Here is a 26,750-nt window from a genome sequence, read left to right on the forward strand (position 1 = left end):
TAATGCATTATATACTCACTTTTTAATATTTCTATTGTAATATAATGCAAGAAAGTTATATGCTGTGGTGAATTCAAAGACAGGTTTTCATTATCAAATAACATGATATTCTAAATAGCAGCAACAATAGATAAGGTTGTGATGTCTCAGTGTGCATCTTCCACTGACATGAATGTAAATCTTTACTGAAAATCCCATTTATGACATGAATCCAAAAAGAGAAAAATCTACTATTCTGAGCAATTTGTGTGTGTGTGTGTGTGTGCTGCAATAACTTCACAATTACATAATTTTCATACTTCAAGTCCATTTGTATTTTAATGAAATGTCTACCATTCTGTTCATCTGATTTTACTTTACTATCAGAGTTACTGTGCACATGGTGTGTTATTGCACACTATTTTTACTAATTGGTTATCTGTTTGTATACGACTAGGACTTAGACATGTTTGAGCAAAAAAAAAGAAGAAAAAAAAGTGTCCGTAATATTTTTTTTTCCCCGAGGGGTGCTTATGTTGTACATGTAAGTATAAAGCTTTCCCACTTCAAGTTGTATCACATTGTTAAATGTACAATTTGTTTGGGTGTGTGAGGCATTGTCAATGACTATGTATTGAATGTTTAGATATGAATTATGTAAAATTATTACATATCTTTATATACTTTCAACCCATGGATGAATTGTCAGAGAAAAAAGAACAGATCCTTAATGGCCCCACAAGTATTTGAATGTGTTCTACAGTTAGTGATATTCTAGAGTGATGCATGTTCTAGCATTTAAGTACTAATATGAGAACAGCTGTTTCAGTGGTTCCATGATCATGAAGTTGATAGATAGTTTGCCAAGTATAAACCATCTGAGAGTTTCAAGAGTTGCCAAGTTTAGAGCCAGGATGAATATGGTTAGGCCAAGTAAAAAAAGAAAGTAGTTTCTCGTCCGGGTTTTTTGAGCAAGGCAATGAGGGAGGTCCTTACTATTTGATATCTTACTATTTTTTCGAGGATTGTCAAAATGAAAGTAATATGTGTTTCTCGTCCGGTAATTCTGAGAAAGGTAACGAAAGAGGGCTTCACTATTTTCTATATCCAATTCATGAAATTAAATATCACTCTGGTAGCTGTGTTATGAGAGACCAGGTCCCAAGTGTATGTCTTGCCTGCACTCTGTGCATTTTCAAACAAATAGATATATAATATGTACCATACTTGAAATGAAACTCCATACATGCAGAATTTTTATACATTTGCTTTTTCTTTCCACTACAGATGTCAAGGGAAAATGACCATCTTAGTACTGGTATTTATAGCGTTGTAATGGCATTTCTGATACCAGTGTACTTGCAATTCTGATGTATTGTGCTATTAATTGAAACAGGTATAAAACATTCTATCAACAAATGTACGACTGAAATTCCATGATATTCAAAACACTGCTTTATTTATCATTGGTGTTTGTGACTTTTTGTGTCCCGTGGCACAGCTGGTATGTATCTGCATCTCTTCACAGCACAATTGTAGCACATTCAACTGGAAACTGGCTGGTACAATTGCAGATGGATGTCAAAATGATACAGATATGGCATTATACGACTCACGGCCGTGTCCGTGAATTTACATCGTAAAGAAAAGTATCCCGCAGGAATACGAGACAAACCAGAATCCGTGGAAAAGTTATTTATTTTGTAGATAACCCATTTAATAATTCTACATTTGCTGGAAAAGCGCATTCATGTTCTCAAATACTCAGAACAATACTACATCGCCGTCAGATGCAACGTTACAGAGCAGAGTTCGAGTGTTTGAGCCTCTACACATTCTAATGTGTTCATGCGTGCGTCGCGTGCAGACAGCCAGGGGATGGGGACCCTGACATCTAGCTACAGACACGCATACGCGGCCGGCACGGCCACTGCACTGGCACCGTAAATTCCGACACTGCACACACATGCACAAAATGATTATAGTCACAATGACATGAAAATGTATACATACATACTCGATACAATCCTCACAAGCATTTGTACAGTACAATTCATCCGCTTAAAATATGAGAAACGGGGAAAAATACGAACAATGCGCGAAATATGCGTGGAATATCAGCGATTGTTCGCAAAAAATGTTGCCGCTATCGCGTTCACGACGTACCGAGTGCGCTGTACATCACAGCCCGCCAGGCCGGCCCGCGCGCCCATCCAACTACAGTTCGACTGCTTTGTGGGTCATTCCTTCTTGCCGAGCTCGCAGTGTGACATGCATGCGTTAGTACATACGCACTACAGAAGCTAGCTACAACTGTACTCCAGCTAAGTAGAGGACGCAATGCGTATTGCCAGAAGGCAAATCACGATTGGTAGGTGAATTGTCGATTCTTTTTTTTTTTCGGCGGCCGAAAAAATAGTAAATATCAAAAATGTCGATGCGGCAACTGAAAATCGATGCGGGCGGGGAGCGGGCTGGGACGAGAATTATGAATTTCTTGGTATTTTCAGCGCCATTTTGAAAATAGTAAATAGTAAAAAAATCGATGCGGCGGCCAAAATCGATGCGCGCGAGGACGAGAAACTGGTTTCTTTTTTTACTTGGCCTTAGTTCTCTCAGCACAAGTGTTCTGACGACAACTGCTTCCATGTAGATCAGGTCAAACAAAGCTGGTGATTGAAAAGGGAAATAAGATCATACTTTGATACCATGCTTAAAATATCATGATAAGAGGGACAGTTTAAAAATCTTCTGCCCTTCTTATTGATATTCTATTTTTGGCAAAAAGCAACCTTTGAGGTACTTATTTGCCTTTAACCCGTTGAGGATGAGTCCCGAGTATACTCGGGCAGGGTTCTCTGGGATATTCGTGTTGTAGCAAAATCAGTCCTTCCTCAACAGGCTAATAATACTTCAAACTGTTAAACAGGCCAATAAGCCCCTGGACAGTGAAAGAAAGGACTAAAGAGTTGAGATACATTTTGATGGTTTCATATTTACCAGGACTCCAAATGGTTATTGAAATTTGTGGTGTCTGTATGATCATTAGGCTATTCTTACAGGAAGATTTTGTGACATTAATAAATGTGATGTATATTTTGTTCTTCAGCTCTGTGGGCATAATTTTTTTCCCCAAAAAATACTGTCAGTACCATCCTTGCTGTGGCAAGCCTGGCAATCATCTTACTCCATGTATAATCATAGGGTATCAGTACAGTACATGCATGTAGCATACTTTCTTTTGGAGTGCAATTTGTTATAAAAAAGTCACAATTTTCATAATTTACCAAAATATGAATCATTATTGTACAGTAGTGTACAAATAGTACTTCAGAGGAAACTAAAAGCCCTTTGTCGTGTGGTTGTTTGCTTTCAGCATTCATACATTGTAGCTTCCTAAGCAGTCACATGACAACTAATCATTAATTCCAAAGCCAGATTAAGTAAAAAACCAGACCAAATACAAACAAGATCTTTGTTCTCGAAACACTTCAGTCTACTAATATCCTTTCTGTCCTGGTCCATGAGGGGTAAATGCAGATGGAAAGGTTTGAAACAAAGCAATTCTACATGGAAGTACATTAAAAACTGGTCAAGCCAACTTTTGTGTACAATACCCACATTATTTTCCCTTGAGCGGCCTTTGTAGACAGGTCAAATTCTACATTGTGTATTTTAATCAGAATGTTTTGTCATGCAGATCATACTCAAAGTTTACTAAGATCATCCTACAGCTATTCTTATGTATATTTTGCCTTTTTAATGTGTAAAACAAACAAATAAAAAGCAATTGCAACTTGACCTAAAATCACTAATGAATCTGATGAACACCCTTTCAATGTTTATCAGTTGTATTCTTGCTGAGTGAGTGCAAACAAGCACCTCACCAAGGGTTGGAGCCTTTATCATGCACAGAACTTAATATTTACACTAGAAATTTCCAAAAGAGAGGGGAAGGAGCAACGTGGCCTATGTTAAGGTGTTACTTTTGAGAGGAATCTTTTGGCAACCTCTTACACTATCAACCAGTTTCTTTGTTTTGTATGTTTGTTTGTTAGTTTTAGGTATAGTTCAAATTTGGTATCAGATTTATAGTCACAAGGTGATCTTCCCTGATTTTCTCTTGTTTATGTTTTCCCAAATCCTTTTGCTGCTTCCAGACAACCTCTGCAGAGGAAGAGTCCAATTCTCTTGGAGATTTTAATCTTACCATTAATGAATTATCATGCTATTTATTTCATATATTAATAGGCAGTTACAATGTGAAGCATTGACCTGTATTACACCTTTAAAGGAAACATGCAAACCTAATCAGAAAGCAAATGGTCCTCTCAAAAGGAACATGCTTATTTTTGGCATGAATTGTGAAAAAGCCAGGTTTAGTTGGGCAGGAAGTATTGATAAGAAAATTGACTTTGCACCAAGATTTTACCAGAAACCATCTGCTTATGAGGAAACAATTTAAGGATAATGTGCCAAATTAGATATCAGGGGGCCCAGCCTCCACGTTGGTCTGTTTTGAGAGGAAGCGATACGTGACCTGAGCATCGGTGTGGCAAGTGATCTCGCCTTCCTGCCACCTGAACTTGTTTTAGGGCCTGTTCACACCCAGGGGCTCTTTAGGGCTTTTTACACTTGTAAAATTTTGCTTAGCCCCGGACCAACGGTGGGGCTAAGGGGGGGGGGGGGCCTTAGCCCCACCGTTGGTACGGGACTATCCTTAGCCCACTTTCTGTTTACACTCATTTTTGCCAAAGTGGGCTAGCCCCACCGATAGTACGGTACTATCTGGCCCTGCAAAATAGCAGGGGTTAGCACCGCAATTGCGGCGCTAGCACCGCAATTGCGGTGCCAAGCAAGTGAGTATAAACAGAACGAAAAAATAATCCTGGGCTAAGCGACGGAGACGAAGGGGGTTGCATTTGTTTGTAGTTACGTTTCCAAAACATGTGTTTTAAACTTGAAGAGAGTCACTGAATGTTCAGACACTGAAGCAGTCTCCCTGCTGACCACTAACCACGAAAGACATTTCATACATTAGACATGTCACATCTATTATGACTAGTTGATCAAACATGCAATCCTCAATATACACTACATTGTACTTTTGTATCTGCAGGCATGTATAGGTATGTACTAACTGTATGTATGATAATGAGCATCCGAGTGGAGGTTAAGACAAGGTCAAGCCAAGTGCTATCTACTCAATCGGATTCCAGATGTCAAGCCATTTAGAACAGATTCTCATTCAGAATCAATTAACACTTGATTGCAAAACACCTGGCTGCGGGCGGAAGCTAGTTGGTCTTGTGGATAAGATACCTGTCCAGAGAACAGGAGGTTATAGGTTCGAATCCTGCTCGAGTATGTATGCCCATGATTTCTTTTGTCGCAGCTACTAGTAAAACACTAATCAATTCAGTGCTTATTTACGTTGATGTAGGGCAATTTGTCAATCAGATGCAATAAAGTTCAAACTAGCAGGCTATTTTGCAGTTTAGGAAAATAGCCTGATAATGTGTCTTCAGCTCAAAAACAGCTCACAAACAGCTCACTTGGAAAATTAGCCCAAAGTTGACGCATGCGTACTTTGCATTATCACACGGCTTGAATCATTCAGCCACAGAACTCTGCGTAGAGTTTTTTGAACTCAGCATACAGTTCAAATGATGGGATCAAGAAAATTTCTGGCTGATTGAGATGCAACCCAAATAGCGTACTGATTCACAAATTTGTGCGCTATTTCACAAACTAGACCAAGATTTTTTGGGAAATTTTCCTAACCAAATAGCAAACTATTTGCGTCTTCATTGCACAAAATTTAATAACATGTTAATTTTACATTGGGCTAATTTCCTTACCACAAAATAGTGTGCTATTTTGAAACTTTGATCTGGTGAAGACAGGCCTATAGAGCCATACTCAAAAGATAAGATCTCTCCTGACTATGGATGTCCCCAAGTTGCGGGGAAAGTCCTAAACCATAGTGCCAATGCTCACTCGGACTTGTTCTCCTGTCCTTGCGAAGCAGGTTGGGTCTGGGGACAAAATTTGGAGTGGAGAGTGACCTTGGGCCGTATTGATAATGCCCAGCTTTGTTCATCAAATGTGCGATGCGCACAGTAGGCCCGTTCACAAACAACGAAAATCGAAATTTCAATCGCGATCCAAATTTCAATTTTTTTTTTCGACCGTTCATACACAGGGAAAAATCGCACTTCGCAGCAAGGAAAGAACGATCAGTGGCCAAACTGCGCATGCGCGAATCTTGCATGACCGAAGACTGACCCCGCAGTCCCAATAGAGTTTCGCACGCGCTACGAACGATGGGATTAAAAATACCGATTTCCGAATCTCGATCGCGCTCACACACACGACGCTTGGCAAAATAATCGCGATTATTCTGAAAAATCGCACTAATAGTGCGAGTTGGATCGCGATTAGGATCGCGGTAATTAGTGAGATTTTTCTGTCCACACTGGAAAAAATTTCGAAATTTTGATCGCGATAAGAAAATCGATTTTTAAATCGCACTTTTTCCCTTGTGTGTGAACGGGCCTATTGTGGTGTCAAGTGGAAGGGCTTGCCCCAAGCTCTGATTGCTCCCACATCTCGGGGGACAGTCAAGATCTTAGTGTGGCCGGTTGGTTGTAATAAAGATGAGATCTCTGGTGACTGTCCCTGCAACCAGGGGTCTAGCATATGAACACAGGGAGTGTGAACACTGGGTAAGGGAGTGTAACTGTAGATTTCCAAGTGAAACATCCAGGTGTGAACAGATTGGTGTATGATCCCAACTACTGACCCGGATCTTCATGGTAGACAGAGATCACAGGAAAAAATAGAAGCTCAATTTTCTTATTCATGAAGAAAATGGTGGACCTGCAAGGTATCTTTCAGTTCTTACCTATAAGACAAGAATTCAGTCGTCAAATGTTATAACCGAGACAGGGGCGGATCCAGGAATTCCGTAAAGGGGAGGCGCCTTTACAAAATCAAAGGGATCGTATAGTTTTGGTTGAGACCTAATTTCAGGTTTCTAACATTTTTGGTGAGATAATGAGAAACCTCTTATGAAATATGAAAGAGCATGTAATTCCATGAGGAATTCAATGTTTACTTGATGAAAATTGGTTTTGAAATGGCTGAGATATCCAAAACAGAGCGATTCAATAAAGTATGGGACCCTCATTTTATTACGATTGCTTTGTTTTACTATGTTTTTGGATGTTTTAGTCATTCCAAACCCGATTTTCATCAAATAAACTTTGAATTCCTCTTAAAATGGTATGCTCTGTACTATTTCATAAGTGTTTACTTGTTATTTCACAAAAAGTTAAAAGCCCAATTCTCATCTCCACCTATACTGTACTATCCCTTTAAAGGGGGGCATGCGCCCCCCCCCAATTTTTTCTTTTTATTTCTTTTGTTTTAACAACACATAAAGGGGGGGGGGGGCGCCCGGTACCGACTTAGTGCCAGTGGTGTGCACACCACCAGTCAGTTACCAGGATGCCACGCACTGACCAATGAGATCACTCCCTCGTTGCTACATAGGGGTGGAGTCTTATCTGCGGCGCTAAATCCAAATCTTCAGACACATTTCTGTTCTGTTGAATTGGGCTGCAAGTCAGAAAATTATGGCCCAGAAAAACACTACTTGCTTTTCCTTTGATCATTTTGCTTTTAAATTTTGGCAGATGATAGATGATACATAAGACTTCAAAATTATGTAGAAAACAGAAATTTGATTGTTTTGACAGATTTCGATGATCTGACTTCAAAACTTGATTTTCTCAGCTCAGCCGTCAGTGACTTTAGGATCCTTTTGACGTGGCGGGTCATGTTTGTTCATGTGTGCAGCCAGTGGGAAAATTGCGAGGCCATGACATCATTTGCATACATCTGTATCTTTGATGAACATCTTTGTGTCTGGAAACTTGCCATTAAAGATATTATGTCCATGCTTAGTACATGTATGCTTTGGTTTACATGTCCATGAAAGTATGATTTTGACAGTGTTGTGTCTGAATTTGACGAGACTTCTTGTTGACGCAGGTGATAATGTTCCTGTACAGTGTATTGGTTGGCATACAGTGCAGGAAATGATTGATATGACCTGATTAAAGGGAAGGTATTTTTTTCTTTTTTTCTCTTTATACTTTTTATTTTTTGCTTCAAGCATTTATGTATGTATAGTATGTGTTCGTATATAGGCCTATTGTTCGTTAGTTTATTGTCTTATTATTTTCTGTGATACTGTTGTAACGTGACACAATATGTACTCTGTTCTATAGCACCTTGAGTATCTTTGTTAGGTAGAAATGAGCGTTTTATAAGAGTCTCACTATTATTATTATTTTTATCATTTCTCATGTCATATTAGAGTGCTTGATTCTCTTACTGACCATCGAAAGAAAATAATGTTTATAACTTGATGATGCTTTTTGTGTCAAAGTGCAATAACATTTGTTTCCAAACCAGAATTACATTTCTGACATTATTTCTTGAAAATAAAACTTACTTACACTGGTCCCAGGTTTTCATCTTATTCATGTAGTTTTTGATAGTTTGGAGTTCAGTGGGAGTGTAAATGAGGATAACATGGATTCTATGCATGACATTTATCCAGTTTATGATATAAAGATTTGTTTTGAATATTCAAGCTAGACCTTTTGAGTTCCCTCTTGTAGCATATCTCTTGTAGCATATATGGGACATGCTCCCTGGAATAAGAGAGGAGACTCTGAAATGAGAGCAGCAATCTCCAAAATCTGGGCCACAGTAAATTGGAAGTAGCTGATATGGGGCATCAGCAGAACAACAGTGATGCCAGTTTTATTCTTGAATCACTTTTTGGGTTTTTTTTTTTAAAAGCATTTTCCATCAAAATTATCTAGTATTTTCCATCACAATTATCTAGATTCATTTATTGCTGATGATCTCTTACTTTCCTTAATTTGAGAATAAGAGACATGTCTGAAACTTCACTTGGCAGAAAAATTAGGTCCGCTGAGAGATACACGTATAATCTCTGTTGGCATAGTATTAGTGCTTGTATACTGTTCTTGTATGGTGACATTTTGTGGTAATTTACTTTCAAAGCGGCATATACCAGATATGTTTAGATACATTTCTAGTAGATTTATTGACAAGATGAGCAAAGATCTGTAGGGTTTTTTATCATCTTCTTCTCATATACTTAATTCACATCCTATGACATGACTGTCATTTCTACAAGACTTTTCTGTGGCACAGTATCACTTCAAATGATTTCTCCATCTTGTAGGGATGAAATAAAATTGTTGAGCTTTCTGCCATACTTGTATGTAATGTCTCTTCTCCATGAATTTATAATGAACCTTAGGACACTGAAGTTATCAACTCCTCATTTGGCATTAAGTATGGTTGCACCAAGATAGGTACCAGTATAGTCAACCTTCTCTTCATGTATATAATTGAAAAGAAGCAAGGTTATGCCAAATTCAAAATGTTTATAATGAACATTGCATGTATGTAATGACTATACAAGTTATCACAAGGATGTGGGTGTATGCTGATTGGAAATGTTAGTGTGATAATGGAGCTACACTGCACATGGTGTGATCACTCGGTCCTAATTTGTGTATGTCCTGTATTACACCTCTTCCCTGCCTTGACTTGGAAATGAGTGGATGGCTTCCTCACGCCCCTTCCTTCTGGGATGACAAGAATTGTTAGGGTGAATTATGTGGAAAGGGGTACTTTTTCAAGGAGAAAGAGAATAACTGTCTCCAAGTGTAGTGACAGGACAGAAAGGTAGTAACTTCCCTCCGATGTTTCTCATCCTTGCAGTTTATCAATGGAACAGATATTTCTCTATGTTACTGTGTTTTCTAGGTCAATGACCTCATCCATTCTGTGTAATGCTTGTTTTAACATTGATATTCCAGCTTTTCCATGTCAGTCAAGGCCTTCCCAGTTTTTTTCTTCATACAGGCTTTGGCTAAAGACAAAATATGCTAGCAGTCCTCAGGCAATGACAAAGCATGGTTGTGGCAATGTGCTCAAAGGACATTTTTTTAGGTAACAAGGGTTAATGGCCATCTTGTGAACCACATATTTTCACTTTCCTAGCATAATGAAAGAACACTTGATTTACCTCTTTCAGAAAGCAGAGGGAATGATATCACCATTACATGTCAATAGCAAGTTGAGTAAATATGAAGTTTTCACCCAAAAAAAATCAAATTTTGTTGAATTTTGTTTATGTTCTCTTTACATAATTCTTCACACATGTATGTGGCATCACAAACTGTAGTAGTCTTTTCATCCAGTGATGGCTGCTTCAAAACTTTAAAAATGTATATGTAAAGTTTTAAAGGATTGTCCAATTTTCCTCAAACTTTCTCTGATGTGCTCTTCTAATATTGCTGCATTCAGTGAATCTGCATATGTTTTGGGTTTCATTCCCAATTAGAATTTACTGTCCATTGTTTACCTAATGGCCCCTACACTTGCTGGAATGTTCTCTTCTCCCATTGACACAGAAGGCTGTTAATTGTCAATGAACAGTTATAGGGATTGCCTAATCTCTCTAATCCCTGATGTGAGACCATGGCCTTCCTGTTGGAACTTATACAGCTATGGGTCAAGTTTGGATGGATTATTGAATGTTGATCAATGAAAAAGCTTAGCAAGTAACTGTAAAACAAGGAATGTTCGCCTGCATTTTAATTTCGCGAGAGCCAAGATTCGCAAAATTAAAACGCACACAAAAGTTCTTACCTACACTTATGCATTGAATGCTAGTGGCAATTTGTGAAAATTTCGTGCCATGAAAAAGGCTGTCAGCTCCACTTCATGAAAATTTCATGCCACGAATATATCGTGTTTTACAGTAAGCTTATACATAGTGCCTAGACAGTAGACACATTGAAGGGTTAAAGGGATAGTACAGTATTGGTGGAGATGAGAATTGGGCTTTTAACTTTTTGCGAGATACCAAGAAAACACTTATTATATAGTACAGAGCATACCATTTTAATAGGAATTCAAAGTTTATTTGATGAAAATCGGGTTTGGAATGACTGAAACATCCAAAAACAAAGTAATACAAAGCGAATGTGATAAAGTGTGGGTCCCACACTTTAGTAGAATCACTCTTTTTTGATATCTCAGCCATTTCAAAACCAATTTTCATCAAATAAATGTTGAATTCCTCATAGAATTACATGCTCTTTCATATTTCATAAGAGGTTTCTGATTATCTCACCAAAAAATGTTAGAAACCTGAAATTAGGTCTCAACCAAAACTATACGATCCCTTATAAGTAGCATGTTGATCACTGTGGTCATACTGGCTGCTAACTGTATTGTGCAGGCTGGAAGTGGTGATGGAAGGGGTGGTATCCCCTATCAGGATATCTAAAACTTTGCCATCAGAAAGCTTGAGTTTGTCATATTAAAGGCATAATTTACCATTTGTAGATGAAACCAAAACCCAGCATTAGTGCTTCAAAATAGTTCTAAAATGTAAATCACTGCCCCTAAAGGTAAACAGGACCTTTAATAACCTGTGTAAACTTTATAGACTAGGAGAATGTTTACACAGTCCCTGGCATAACATTGAAGTCTATTTTTTTTTTTTTTTGCTTCTTTCTCACTAATGATGCATACTTCAAGTTAACTTTTATAAGTCGAACCAGCCCAGTGTTAACCCAGTGAGGACAGTTTGATTTTGCTACAACATGCATTTCCCATAGATTGCCCGAGTATACTCAGGACTCGTCCTCAACGGGTTAAGTGTGTGCCCATTGTCACCTAAAATAACTGTTCTCACATGGCTTTGTATCTCAATGTCAAACAGTCCAAACTGTTTTTCATATTGATTATTATTACTATTTTTTTAAGCGCAGAGCCAACCCACGTGCCATTTGTACAGAATATTGTGTATTATATCTGTGTTGCAGAGTTGAGGTATACAATAATTGTTTGCTGCCCTCTAGGGTTTCAAGGTCAGCTGTGTGTGCATATCAATATCAATGTTGGTTTTTATTTCTCTTGTATGGTTGCATAGTTCAATGGATCTTGATATCTATGCAAACTGTGTTGCATGTATGATACTTTGTCTGTAAGGCAAGCGTGCCTGTTTTATAGATGACAGTTTCAGAGCTTTTAAAAGTACTGTAGTACTGTATCCTGACAAAAAGCATTAGATAATACAATGTGTATGTGTGTGTATATATGTGTGTTCTCGTAAACGGCTTTAGTTTGGGATATTGCCATTTTTCACTCCAGACAGCGACCAGGGATTCGTTTCACACTGGACATATGCCTGTTTGTTCAGAGTATTTTAAAACCTAAGTAAAAAAGCACCCTTTTAAGGCCCTAGGGGTACATGTACCTCTTGGATATAATGCACCTGCCCCCTTTTTTTTCATATTTAGGACCTGTGATGTAGGCAAATAGTTTTCACACTATTCAAATGGGGAAATTTGAAAATGTTTACATGTGTGCACCTATAGACTACATAAAGCTTGATATTTTTACAATACTAAACTGAATTTAAGTATCTTTTTTTTTTTCAGTTTCAATCAGTCAATTTATTAGGAAAAAAGAAATCAGAAACAAATAATGGAATATTATACATTGTATGCGCAGTTACCTTGAGCATCCTCAGTTGTAATCATCTTACGAGAATGTGTGCTTTTGTGTGTATGTATCTGATAAGATTTGATGAAGGAAAAATGTAACCTGTGGAATATACACACATATGCACATGCACACTCACACACACACACACACACACACACACACACACACACACACACACAAACAAATACACAAAATGAGAATCCTTTTTTTTTCATTTAAAATAAGTCCCCACTGGCATCTGCATATGTGATGCCCTCAAATTCCCATTCACAGCTCTGGCACAATTTTGGTTCAACAAGTCAAAATTCATTTACTTTTTGAGCATATAGCATTAGTAATGGATAAATATTACTGCCCTTTTCTGTATCCAAGATTTCCTTGACATGCACGCACTGTGGCTATTGCATTATTTAATTTTAGGGTGCTAGTGTACATTTTTGGCAAGCCCTGGCTACAGAGATCTGCATTTTTGGCCTGGTTGATAAGTTTGCAGAGATGTAAGAAGCCAAGTATACGCTGGAAGAAAACAGACAAACAAACACATTATACCCACACCAACACCCAGACCACACCACACCATACCACACATGTTAAATATCTTAGATAGAGTGTAGAAGTGCAGGATATCAAACATTTGCATGTTGAATACACAGTTCCTGTGCTCTGTTCATATGAATAACAACATATTTCAATACTTCCCCTTTTTTATGATACTACTACCGGTATACCTTTTTTCATTACATTGATCATTCTATCAAAATATTTTCTTCCCATATGTCACGTACACACATGCATACATTCCTTTTGTGCATTATTCAATAATTCCTTTCTCCCACTACAGTGTATATATGCATTGTATATCTCTCTTAATTTTCTCCCTGTCTTTCTTCTGTCATTATCTTTGTTCCACAGAGTGGAGTTTGTTTGTTTTTTTTTTTTTCAGGGCAGTTTCTTGGCTTTCAATCCATCCTTAACCTGTTGAGGACAGGCTGATTTTGCTACAACACACGTTTCCATAGAAACCTGCCCAAGTATACTTGCAGACTCGTCCTCAACGGGTTAATCCTTGTTCATCTTCTCATGGAACTTGGCTTATCATGAATTACCCCTGTCTCTTTCCTCTCCCCAGCGCACCATCCTTCCCCACTGTAAGAAGAGATGTGTATGGCAATGAATTGAAGCGTTCAAACGTGGCTAATGGATTAAAGATTTGATTTATGGTACAGTACTTGCCATGTCAAATTACATTACACTCTCTTAATTGAAAATTTGTAGGATGATGCTCTGTACACAGCTTTTTTTCTTCTTTTTTTTTTGATACTGCAGACATGCACCCAAACAATCACCACAAGGTTATTCTGATGAGTGCCAATAAATTCACATTGTAAAGGTGCACCTCCATTATTACAATTTTTGTGCACACATGCACATACTGGTGGTACACACAATACTCACACTCACACACACACACACACTCTCTCTCACTTCATAGTCAATGTAGCTGCCCAATGAAACCCTAGGAAGATGCACTTTCCTGTGTCTCTTGTGTCACACAGTGTTAGGCGAGCTTACACACATACACCTACTCACACATATTTTGGCTTTCAGACATTGTACGTACTAGTATACCAATAATCTGCAGTAGATTGTAACTGTCTGAGGTTTCCTAATGGGTCACGTACAGTGCAGTATGTGGTGTTTATATTCAGGGTCTGCTTTCATTAGAGTACACTTGTTTCATTTACCAGAAGATGATGCTTGTGATTCAGAAAAGATGAGTTATAAGAAATTGCCATGACCAGGTATCAAGCAGTGTCCATTAGAGTGTCTGCTTGAGTCATACAATGTATGTTCATGTGTCAGTGTAACTACTATTTAAATGCTTGGAGTACACATGTAATATAAACTTGTACTTACATGCATGATTAGTAAGTGACTGATTTGGTAATTACCAATACATACGTAGTAAAGATTTTTTATTTTTTTTTTTAAAGCCAATTAACAGTTTTATGCTATTCTTCATTTCCATGCAGAACATGAGCATGGTACAAATTTAAAACAAATAGTGTATGATCTAATCTCAGAAACTCTGAATCTCTGTCATTAATGTGCTCAATTACAAATCACAAGTGATATATTCATGCTTGTTGATGTAATTCTTTTATCTGTGTACAAAACATTATGTCAGTGGATAAAAGCCAGGGATTTTATATGTGTTTACAATGATGTAAATTCCCTGTAAATGGCTTTGCTTGCATCCATATTAGAAGTCTGCTGGAAGATGTCATATTGTCCAATGGTCTTGTTAGATGTTAATTTCATTTTCTTATAATGATGATGATTAGCATGGGAGGGGCCATACAGAATGTTCTAAATGAAGTCCACCATATGAGGGGTTATAAACCCCAAGAAGAAGTTGAGGGAAATTGTTATCTCCCTGAAATAACTTTTCAAACCATGAGATTTGAACATTATGTATATTCCTGAAAACCAGAATTATGTGTTATATTGTTTGGGTTAGTGAGATACTTCAAAGTATACTTTCAACTAGAAGCCATTTTAACAGCATCACGCCCAGCCACACACCCACAACATGCACTGTGCAGTTTTATCCCTTATTTGGCAGTTGATATTCAATTTCATTTCATGACAACTTCCCTTATCCATGACTGTGATATTTCAACATTGTATCAAATATGAATTGAAAACAATTGAAATGAAAATGTTTTCTCCCATTTGGTATAATTTGTCATTTGCATGCATAAAAATGGGTTCTCCCATGAGAGAACATCTCAAATTTTAATGTTCTGTCCATGAGAATCTAGTACAAATGGTTGACCATCATGTCATCAGGTTAATATCCATCTCTGACTGGTACTGATCATTATAGTGTAGTGCCTTCATAGACATGTGGATTGCAGTGAAGGCAGCAGTATTAGTAGAACACATCAGTTAGAGTTTGAGGAAAATCAGACAATCCGTTCAAAAGTTATGAATTTTTGAAGTTTCTGCTCAGTCACTGCTGGCTGAGAAGGCTTCTACAGCTTGTGATGTCACATGTGTAGAATGATATAAAGAAAATATAAAGAGAATTCAACATATTTTCACTTTTCTCACATGATTTATTAAAGAAAACTCGACTTGCCTCTTTCAGGAGACAGAGGGAATAATATTACATTTAACCACGTCAGTGAGAAGTCGAGGAAATGTCGTCGGGTGCCCGTGCATAGGCCGCTAACGCAATACAATTTGTATTGCGTTAGCGGCCTATGCACGGGCACCCGACGATGTGTACTTTTTTAAAATAAAAATTGTAAGATTCTCATAATATTTTCCCTATATTGTTCTACACATGTGACATCACACACTGAAGTAGTTTTCTCATCCAGCAGTAACTGCGCAGATACTTTAAAAATTCACAACTTTTGAATGGATTGTCTGATTTTTCCCCAAACTTTCAATGATGTGTTCTACTAATATTGCTGCATTTACTTAATCGACATATACGAAGGTGGAGTTGCCCTGTAATAAACTCACTTGACCTTTTCAGTGCCATTGAGTCAACTGTGCACAAATTTTATGCACAAACATAATTATGAACAGGTAATTAATGTGGCACACAGAGAGTCAATGATCTGTCATTCATTATTTATGAGTTTTTAAGTGTGCTCCTTCTTGCTAAAGACAGTCACCTAATCATAAACCTGCTAACCCCTTTTATCACGAGTATCTTTATGACATGACATTTTCACCAGGCATTCAATCGCTAAAGTCCTCTCTTGGAGGAGTCTGTACCTTTGAATGTTTTTATAACAGATATATGGTGCTATACAAATGCTGTGCAGGGAATAATTTTCCTGGTATCGCATCGCAATTTGCTATGCATTTTTACACCACTGCTACACAAACTATCTTTTGTGTAGCAGTTTTCTTCCATAGAAGTGTACAGGATATCATTTAAAATATTGTCCATCAGCTGAAATTGCTAATCAAATTTGAGTTGAAAAATTATTCCCTGCTGTGGATCATATACACAGTGGTCATATAGGTAGTTCATAGAACCACCAGAAAGCTGTACCTCATAGCTTTCTTGAATTAAGGAGCTGCTGTGCTCATCTCTTGTCAAAGTGACATGTGAGGCTCAGGGACAATCAATCTCTCACCATCAAGCTATGGTCTACTGCCCTCACAGGCCAAGTGCATACCATTGCAAGTGCGTAGAAATAATATAGGCCTATATCTGAAAGCTGTAGAATGCAAATGAGCAGGAGGAAAGGCAATGATGTGCATAGATGTGTACAGGATTCCCCATGCTATTTCCGTATGAAGTCTAGGAGTATGGTATTGTCACTATGCACATTTCATGTATGAGAGAAAACCAACCTCAGTATTATGAAAGCAAATATTACCAATTGAGTCATCATTTGCATCCATTTCACAAATTTCATGTGTGTGTTTTACATGTATTGTAAATAGAATTTATGGCTTCTCATCACTAATCTAAGATTTTATAGCCAGATAAACAGGCAAGTAAAACTCCCATTTCTTTTTTTTATAGCAGGTGTAAAGATTAGTTAAAGGGACTGTGCAGTACTGGTTGAGGTGAGGATTCAGATTTATAACATTCCTAAATGAGATAATGAGAAACCTCTTGTGAAATATGAAAGAGCATGTAATTTTAAGAAGGATTTAATGTTTATTTGATGAAAATTGGTTTTCAAATGGCTGAGATATCCACAAAAAAAAATGATGTTTCCAAGTAAGCATGACTGTACAGTGTCGGGCCGTTAACGATCGCCCCGGCACTGTACAATCATGCTAACGTGGAAACATTTAACTGCACATTACTTGAATATGAGACCAATCTGAAGCAAATAATTTTCACACAACAATAGATATATAATGTACTCTTATTGAATCCCACAAGGATTGGAACAATCATCCCCCAGCATTCCCACTGATTCCCAGTGATCAGTTACTAGCCATCCCCTTTAAAGGAGATTGTGAATTATTGTTGGCTATGAAATTTGTGATGGCTATGATCTCACTCAATGCGAGTATTAGTAAGTATTTGAAGACCTGTGAATTAATTAACTTCTTGTTCAAAAGGACTTGGAATACCTTCTAAGCAAGAACTTATTGATGAGAAAACAGGAAATACTGTAGATATATACCGAAGAATAGAGGAAATAAGATGGTTTCACTTTAGATTGCATTTCATTCTATTTAAGATCTAATGAACTTTCCCTCTACTTCATCAGAAGTATATGACATGATTGATATGTCCAGCTCAGAGTTTCAGACTTACAGAAGGAACATGTCAGTATGTGTCTCATGGTAATAAAGTTATTTATGTGAGTTTGAATACAAAGTTGAATGGCATCATACCCAAATACATTTTTCTAATCAATGATTATTGTCTCATACCTCTCAAATCTCATACCTCTCAAAGTGCCCAGTGGTGCAAGTGTGAACATATCACACCAAGTTTACTTGTTAAGGCCAGTGGCAAAGGTCAATGTACTTTGGTTATTGCCAGCCATTACTTCATGTAGGAATTTCCAGTGGTAGGGTAATTTTTATGGGAATGGTGGAAATATGGAGATAAACCATCATTTGCGTAAATATGAATATACCAGCGGTCACTGTACTTTGTTGAAATACTTCAGGCTAACTTCAGCTGGTCTTGTTGATTGGAAATGTACTTCATGTAGGATAAAATGTTATTTGGAAAGAAGATTTTAGTATGAAGATTATACAAATATCACGGTCTCAGATATCACAGTCAGGTTCACTGTACTTTTCCCCATGTGGCTGAAAGGCCAAACATTCTCTGTACTTACATAGCAGTGTTCAATAAAACATCTGAGGATACAGAGGCATCCTATAGTCAACTGCACATTGTGGCGATGGGTTTGCTGTTATAAATTTGCGACAGATTCATGAAAATATACACACTTGTTAACATTCCTGAAACTAAAGTAGTTTATATTCAATGAATAATTTCTCTATGTACTGAAGGACAAGACAGGGTTGATTTTGTGTTTGTGTTTGAGGCAATGCATAGGTACAATGTATAGGCTACATGTGCTATTTTCACCCAGACTGGTTTGGTTCTCTCCCCTCACTCCTCTGCTTCAATATTCTCTGTCATGGGATGAATGTTGAATTTGCATTGTGCAAGCATCGCGTAGTAGTGGTATTTGCGGCCCATGTGGTAATGTTGTTGAAACTACCTCTGTGTATTTGTGTACGCACAGTAGCTTGGGAGCAGCTTGAGTGCTAACTGTACCTGTCTTATCATAGTCCTCTTAGGATGAGGTGTCAGATTTGCTTGGTGTTTACACTGATGGTGTTTGAACTGATGGTGTTTGCACCTGATGTGTTTCTCACCCTATATCAAGTCCTACACAGTCCCGCCTATGAATCAAGTTATCATCATTTTCTCTGCCATCCAAGTACTGATTAGTTTTTAGAATTCTTGTCATGCCTGAGAGTGGGCAAAAGCATATCAAGTGTAAAATCTGAAAAGAAAAGAAGTGAGATATCTGCAAGTGCCTATTGTCTAGACAAGTTTACACTGTTCCTCTCATTTTTGGCTTTGGCAACTGATTCTCAGACATTTTGTCAGAGACTCCAACCCCTTGCACCTTCTGATCTGGAGATTCTCCCGCCTGAAACCCCTAGCAAAAGGGAGACTCCAAGATGATGTGCGCAAAGCGCTAAGTTCCTTGCAGCCGGGGTCCAGCTCTAGGGTTCTAGATGCTCTCTTGTGCTATCTAAGGCTTATTTTTCAACATACGATGGTAGTAAGAAATCCTTTCCAACGGGAGACACAGAGCCAGGGCGGGAGAAATCAAATCTCAAGCAGGAGAACGGGAGATTTTGCAAAAAAGGGCTTTCGGCGGGAGATCTCCAGTCAAAAGCGGGAGAGTTGGAGTCTCTGTTTTGTTTGTACCCATCCTAATTTGTGTGTTATTTTTTATTGTGTTTCACTGAAAATTGTGAATTTGCCATGAGGGTGCTACTAACCACTTGCCTGCTCACCCAAGGCAACTAAAGTTCATAAACTACAAGTAATGCAATATAAATAGATACTTCCCTATTATCTATCCCTTGTGCAAATACCCATTTGTGCATTTTTAGTGTATCATTAAGACTTTGTGGGCAAATATCGCAGCAATAAGCAGCTCTTGATCAAGTAACAGTGACTCTCTGGCAAGTGACTGCATTTAGATACTGAGGTCAAAAGGTGATCATCTTGAATGATTCATATGGAGTTTTAAATATTCATGTGTCTGGCTCAACGTCTCAGATGGTCTCCTGTGTATGGAGACCTTTCAAGGATGCATTAGCAATTTTCTTAGCTCCTTTGCAACTGAGCCAAGAAGATCAACACAAATATGTATCATCGTGATATAAACCTACAATGTACAGTCTGTAGGTATGTACAAAGTGTAATACTTGATGTATATGTTGATGGTTGAATCATATCACTATTTCAAGAGCAGACCAGTACAAACTCAAAGAAGTTGACACAGTGTTGACTCCTTTCATGATTACACATTAGAACATAGATGAGACGTCAAACAGAATGACTAAAGAATAGCCCACAAGGAAACTTACTTTTGTTTTCATTTTTGACTGAGGAAGCAGATTGCAGTAGTTCTTAGTTTTTCCTTAATTTTTAATGGCATTATTGTTTCTTCTTATAAAAAAAAGCAGTTGTACAAAAGGTAATGATAAAAAGAAATATTCAACTTTTGAATCCCACATGTGGCTTAAATGGCACTGTTACAACCTCCTGTGCAGCAGCACTGCTGAAATACAGAAAGAGCTGCATTCACACGTAGGAGTTGTAGAATGTTTTTGCGTTGAATGTATCAGGAGTATATCAGGAGTTGGTGTAGGCTAGTTTGTAATTCAACTTTGCGCATGAGCAGAAGAGGTCGGCGTGATAACAGGCATGTCAGTTTTTAAATTCACCAAGATAAAGCATCTATTTTGTAATGATTACTCATGTAATCCTTGTCAATAGCGCTTGCCAACACATCTACCTGACAGCAGCAAAGTGCACATTAAACCCTTGTATTTGGCAACTATTCAAACAATGAAATGGATGTTTCTCTAAGTGTAAGTTGAGGGGCCATTCTGCTCACCTGATATTTGCAAGTTTATTCTTTGTTTGAACATGAATTTCATACATATGTCAGCAAGCTTATGCATTAGGTTGCCTTGAAAATGAGTGAAATGCCTAACTAACTGAAAAAAAGTTATGTACATTAGCTCTGTCTCTTTGACGATTTGGCAGATGTATAAGTTGATGTGTTTAGGGAATGCAACTGGCATAGAGAAGCCAATCAAAATGATCACCACGATGCTTGGCTTGAAAGAACTCCTGAATATGACTTTTTTTCGCTGTTTTTGTTTTCACCTGTTACATTCCTGTAACCCTTGAACTCCCGTTATTTTTGCTAGTTTCCATAATATGCTATACATAATGCATTTTAAGTGCATATTGATGATGTGCATACAAAAGGAGAGTGAGGGGAAATTGATATTTATTTGTTGAATCTGCTGATCTCTCTGTGCAGTTCATTCTGCTCAGGAGCTCTTCCTAGAGTCAAGTGTTGCCATAGCTGCCACTGTTTTCCTTTCTGGATCACCAGGTCTGAAATCTCCGATGAAAATCTCTCTTGGGAGGGGGGGGGGGGGATATAGGGGAGTAAATATTTGAACAAACCCTCCCTCATCCCCCTCCTCACAAAAACAGAAGCTTCAGTGAAGACAGCCTGTGATGACTCATCTGTGATGGAGGAGAGGAGATGAGAAGGGATGATAGTTGGGTGTGGGGTAGGGGAAGAAAGGTTTGGTAGGAGGGGGACAGGAAAGAGAACGGCAAGTGAATATGTGTTTGTGTGTGTGTGTGTGTGTGTGTGTGTGTGTGTGTGTATGTGTGTGTGTGTGTGAATATGTACACACACACAAATAAAGATAGAAAATAATAAAAAGGTAATAAAAGTATGCATATGCATTGAAGTTTGTATATAAATTTAAGATATATGTTATGATTCACAGGTTATGTACTCATTGATTGTTTTACTTGTGATTAATCATTGTTGATTGAATATTGTTTTTATACATTCAGGATGAATGTTTTCTTGCGTAAAATCATAGTAATTAAATTCAGATTATTGAAAAACATTAAAAAAAAGGGAGAGTGAGACAATCTCGTGTAAGCAGACAAACACAGAGAGGAAGAGAAAGATAGTGAGAGATGGGAGGAAGGAAGTAGACAGAAAAGATGAAGTTAGCTGAAAGAGAAACAGACAGTGAAAGACAGACAGGGAGACAGTCTTGGAGACATAGAAATTAAGCTAGAGACTCAGTGCTACATCTCAGAGGGTCTGTTTACATGCAGATGCAACTGATAGGACTCATTAGGAGACAGATAGTTATTTGTATGAAGAAAGAGTACAGAGACAGGAACAAAGAGAGACAGACATGCAAGAGAGTTGATAGGGTCAGCAAACTCAATGCAACAGATGGATAGATATATGGATGAATGGATGGATAGATAATAAGATGGATAGATAGATGCATGGAAGAATAAATATATGAATAGATAATATAAAGATGATAGGTAGATAGTTGTATAAATATATGGTGACAGGTTGGTAGGTATGTAGGTAGATTGGTAGGTAGGTAGCTACACATATTGTAGATGGATAGACAGGTAGATAAACAGATGAATGTATGCATACATACACTGTACATGTACATACATACATACATGTAGGGTATAGGAGGGAGAAAGTTTTGTTTTGTTTTGTTTTAACAGTGCCATACAGATCATTAGGGGTTGGAAATTAACAGAAAGTATAGGCCTACATCAGATCCAAAATATGTAAAAGGAGTAACATTTTCTCAAGTGAAAGTTGTGTGTGATGAGAACTATGATAGATAAAAACAAAGTGAAAACAAGTTCCCCAGTGACATGTGTACAAACTTTTATTTAATGAAATGGAGCAAGTATTCAAGTCTATCCTTTGCACCAATTCACTATAGAGAACTTTGTAATAACTTCGAAATTATAACTCTTCAAGGAAAGGGGGTTTATTGTTTAGTCATCAACATAAACCATAATTTTTTCTGATTTCTTTTTTTTTTTGTATTAGCTAAAGAGAGATTCATTATGCTACTGCAGGTACTAATGCAGTTCATACTCTTGTAGATATTATTTCACTTATCGAGTTGGTATTATTTCACATATTGTCTGTATAATGCCTATATATCACAACTTCTTTTTTTTAATCTACAATGATAAAAGAAAAATATTTTGGCACAAAAATGGCAGTAGCTGAAGAAACTCTGCCATTTTCTGCTCATGATAAACTGTGTGTTGACAAATTCTCTTACACTGCCGGTACTGCACTAATGACAGGATATGGCACATTGTAGGACATGATATTGGTTAATAGCAACTGCAGCATTATACAAAGATATGAATATGATGGCATTTTTGGGGTGATATTTCTTTTTTCTCTCACTGCCGCCTTTTCTGCCAAAATGCTTTTGTTGTTACTGTTACTAGGGATCCAAAAGGGGTAAGAAAAGCATGTAGCGATGTGCGGGTATTATACAGCCGATTATATGAGATAATATTTATTAGGGATTATGAAATATATTGTCTTATTGTCTTGTGACGTCATTGCCTTGTCCTCATGACCCATATCACTGTCATGTTAAAGTTGAAATTTTAAAAAAAAAAATCTTAAAGGACAAGTTCACCTTCATAAACGTAAGGATTGAGAAAATGCAACAATATTAGTAGAACACATCAGTGAAAGTTTGAGGAAAATTGGACAGTCGATGCAAAAGTTATGAATTTTTTAAATTTTTGTGTTGGAACCGCTGGATGAGGAGACTACTACAGCTTGTGATATATGCGTACAACAGTATAAAGAAAATATAAAAGAAAATTCAACATACTTTCACTTTTTTCGCATAATAAAAGAGCAATTGACTTGCCTCTTTCTAAAGGCAGGGGGAATAATATTACCCATAACATTTATCGGTAACGAGTCAGGGGAATGTGTACTTTTTTCAAAAGATGGAATTTTGTGAAATTCTCTTTATATTTTCCTTATATTGTTGTACGCATGTGACATCTAAGTTATTCATACACTGCAGTAGTCTTTTCATCCAGCGGGTACTGCACAAAAATTTCAAAAATTCATAACTTTTGAACGGATTGTCTGATTTTCCTCAAACTTTCAATGATGTGTTCTACTAATATTGCTACATTCTCTCAATCCTTATGTTTATAAAGGTGAACTTGTCCTTTAAATGAAGTCCCGTCCTATAAACCTTCAACCTATCTTTATGTATATGTTCAAACTTAATATCAAATTTGGTGTCGAGGAGAATATTTTTCTGTAAGATATGCAAAAGTGATATGTGCATATAAATTATGATGATGTCAAACTGTATGTTATACTAAAATATTTTCAATGTATAAATCCATATCTCTGCTTTAGTATTTAAACCAAAAATTAATACATTTAGTATGGCATTACATCAAGATAATATTACCTGATATTTTTTCTTATAAACAGAGGGATATACTAGTAGACATCTCTAGGAGAAATGAAATCAAAACAGTACATGCAAGTTTGGATACACGTAAGTTACTACTGCACCCCTGCAAGTACAATGGAATACTCTGGTATCTGTGTGTCCCTGAGTGAACACTGTATGTAATGTCTATGTGTGTGTGTGTGTGGGTTCGTATACAATGTATATGGACTATAACAAGCGCAGGGATCATTAGCAAAGACAGAGCACTTTCCCCTCCAGGCTCACAGCTGTGCGAGTGGCCAGTATTTCCCTCACACTCCTCTTGTTCTGCAGGCAGAGGTGCACCTCCGCTGCAGCATTTATATTCCAGTATCTCTCTGTGGAGGCTGAGGAAGAGAATAATAAGGCTGCTGCAGCCATTCGCTGCATCTAGATAGATTCTACTCTGCTCTCTCCATCTCGGCACAGCTCCTCTATTGGAGGTGGTGTGTGTTCACCATTCATAGGAGGTTGGTATAGGTGTCTGTGTCTGTGTGTGTGTGTGTGTGTGTGTGTGTGTGTGTGTGTGTGTTTGTGCCAGTGTGTGCATATGTTTTGTGCATCAGGGTTACCCAGCGTTCTAGCTAGGGTATGATGGGCAAGCTTGTGAGATATGCTGCATATTTGCCATGCTCCCACAGGCCAAAATGGTATGCCTGCTTGCATGCTAGTTGTGTGAGTATTGAGCGCAGTGGGTTTGTGCATTCATAAACTGGTAGTTTGCGGCTGCTGTAAAAAGAGAAAAAGGAAGAAGTGTATTTCCGCATCACAAGTTGCCACAGAGAAGAAATGTGACAGTTATTGAAGAGCTATTTTTCTGTGCTAGCACCAGGTTGACACATCAGGATTCCCAATCATAAGCAGGTATTACATCTCAGTTTGTATTCCATTGTGGAATAGACAATAACTGCATCATTGTCTTACTGGATACCTCAAGCAAGGAGGACCTTGATGCTGTGAAAGAAATGTTGCAGAATTTCTGATATCAGGTGAGGGGTTTGAACATTGAAAAAGGAGAGTTTGTCTATCATTGGTAGAGATTAGTTGCAAATGAATGCAGGTCTATCTACTCCATCTCCTAGCACTTCTGTTTGTGATGAGCCCTGAGCCTCCGTCTCCATTGCATTGGAAGCCAGCAGTTTATTCAGTGGATCGGGATCGCATCACTGCTCTTCTACACCACTAGTACCTGACCCAATTCATAATGTGATTACTGGAGCTGAACCAAGAAGCAGATGCTACGTAAATCAATGGAAATTTGTCTCCTTGTGTTGACCGATTTTTACCATTTACATGGTGCATCTTAGTGAAGACAGGAGGAGGATTTGATCTTCAGATTGCATCACTTGCATCTCAACTGTTCTCTGACATAAATACAGCTGCCTGTCATTGCTGTGAAAGGATGTAGTGTATGGAACCATTCCTTCAGTATATGTATGTACTACTGTACCTACTATAGCCGGCCACTGGTTCCTCAGCTCCATCTCCCTCTCTCTCCCTCCATCCATTCAAATCAGTTCTGCCCCTGGTCAAGCCTTGATGGATATGCCTCATTGACTGCTGCTGTGCTTGTAAGATTTGTCTAATTCTTGAGCAGGTACTCTAGCAAACTTAATTCTGTCACATCTCAACTTGTAGTTGTAGTAATGTTTGCGAGGACAAACATGATTTCTGCACCTGCAAGACTGTTGTGAACCTGAGCTTATTTGTGAACTATGGATTACTAGCAAATTGCAACTGGAAGCTACCTTTAAAGAAAAAAAAAAACTACAACTACAAATTATAAGGTGAGTAAATTTTGGCCTGGCACAAGTTATTTGCTCTGACCAAAACCAATGTTTAGTATTAAATGCCCGCTAAGAATAGTAAGATGAATTTATTTGCTTTTATTGACAGAAAGAGAGACATTGTGCTTCTTCATTTGTAAATATATAAGGATAAATTCTGGTAATAATATTTGATTTATTGTGATATAAATCATATAGCAATGTGTATTTCCTGTGTAATATGTTCTGTTTTCCTGGGATTACCTACATTTGTAGATTGCAAAATATACTGTCATGGTAAGTCAAGACAGTATACATGTATTTTACAATAATCTCTTACTTGCTGGCATGGGTGCTTGGGCATGGACCCTTGGGCATGGACCCAATACTGTACTTAAATCAGGCAATCTTCCATGTACAAGGTGTATTTCACTATATAGCCAGACAGTGAATCTCACCTGCCTTCATAAAGCAGCCAAGTAGGTTAGTACTGGCACCCTGCAGGATTTGTTCATGATTTCCATTTGTAAAGTACAGTAAAGTTTACCTAGTAATTGCTGGCACCTTTATATGTGAGTGTATAGTGTTGAAAATGCACAAAAGCTGGGGACTTTGAAAGAAGAAATAATATTGAACATGTGCAGGCAAATAGGGAATGAATATAAAGTTTGCCTAATTTAAGTTACATATTCATTTTCAGCAATATTTTTGTAGATGATGAGCAGTATTAAAACAATGTTTGTCTCACAT

At 37.7% G+C, this 26,750-nt stretch overlaps 1 protein-coding gene across 1 annotated transcript in view; it reads left to right on the forward strand.

Moving 5' to 3' along the window:
• The window catches only part of LOC139730717 (uncharacterized), a 127,786-nt gene that overhangs the window by 10,484 nt on the left and 90,552 nt on the right, over positions 1–26,750 (forward strand). The window lies entirely within an intron of this gene.

The sequence above is a fragment of the Diadema antillarum genome, unplaced genomic scaffold, assembly GCF_040938485.1.
Source record: "Diadema antillarum isolate AM-2024a unplaced genomic scaffold, OU_Dant_1.0 seq00000329_RagTag, whole genome shotgun sequence".
Lineage (NCBI taxonomy): Eukaryota > Metazoa > Echinodermata > Echinoidea > Diadematoida > Diadematidae > Diadema > Diadema antillarum.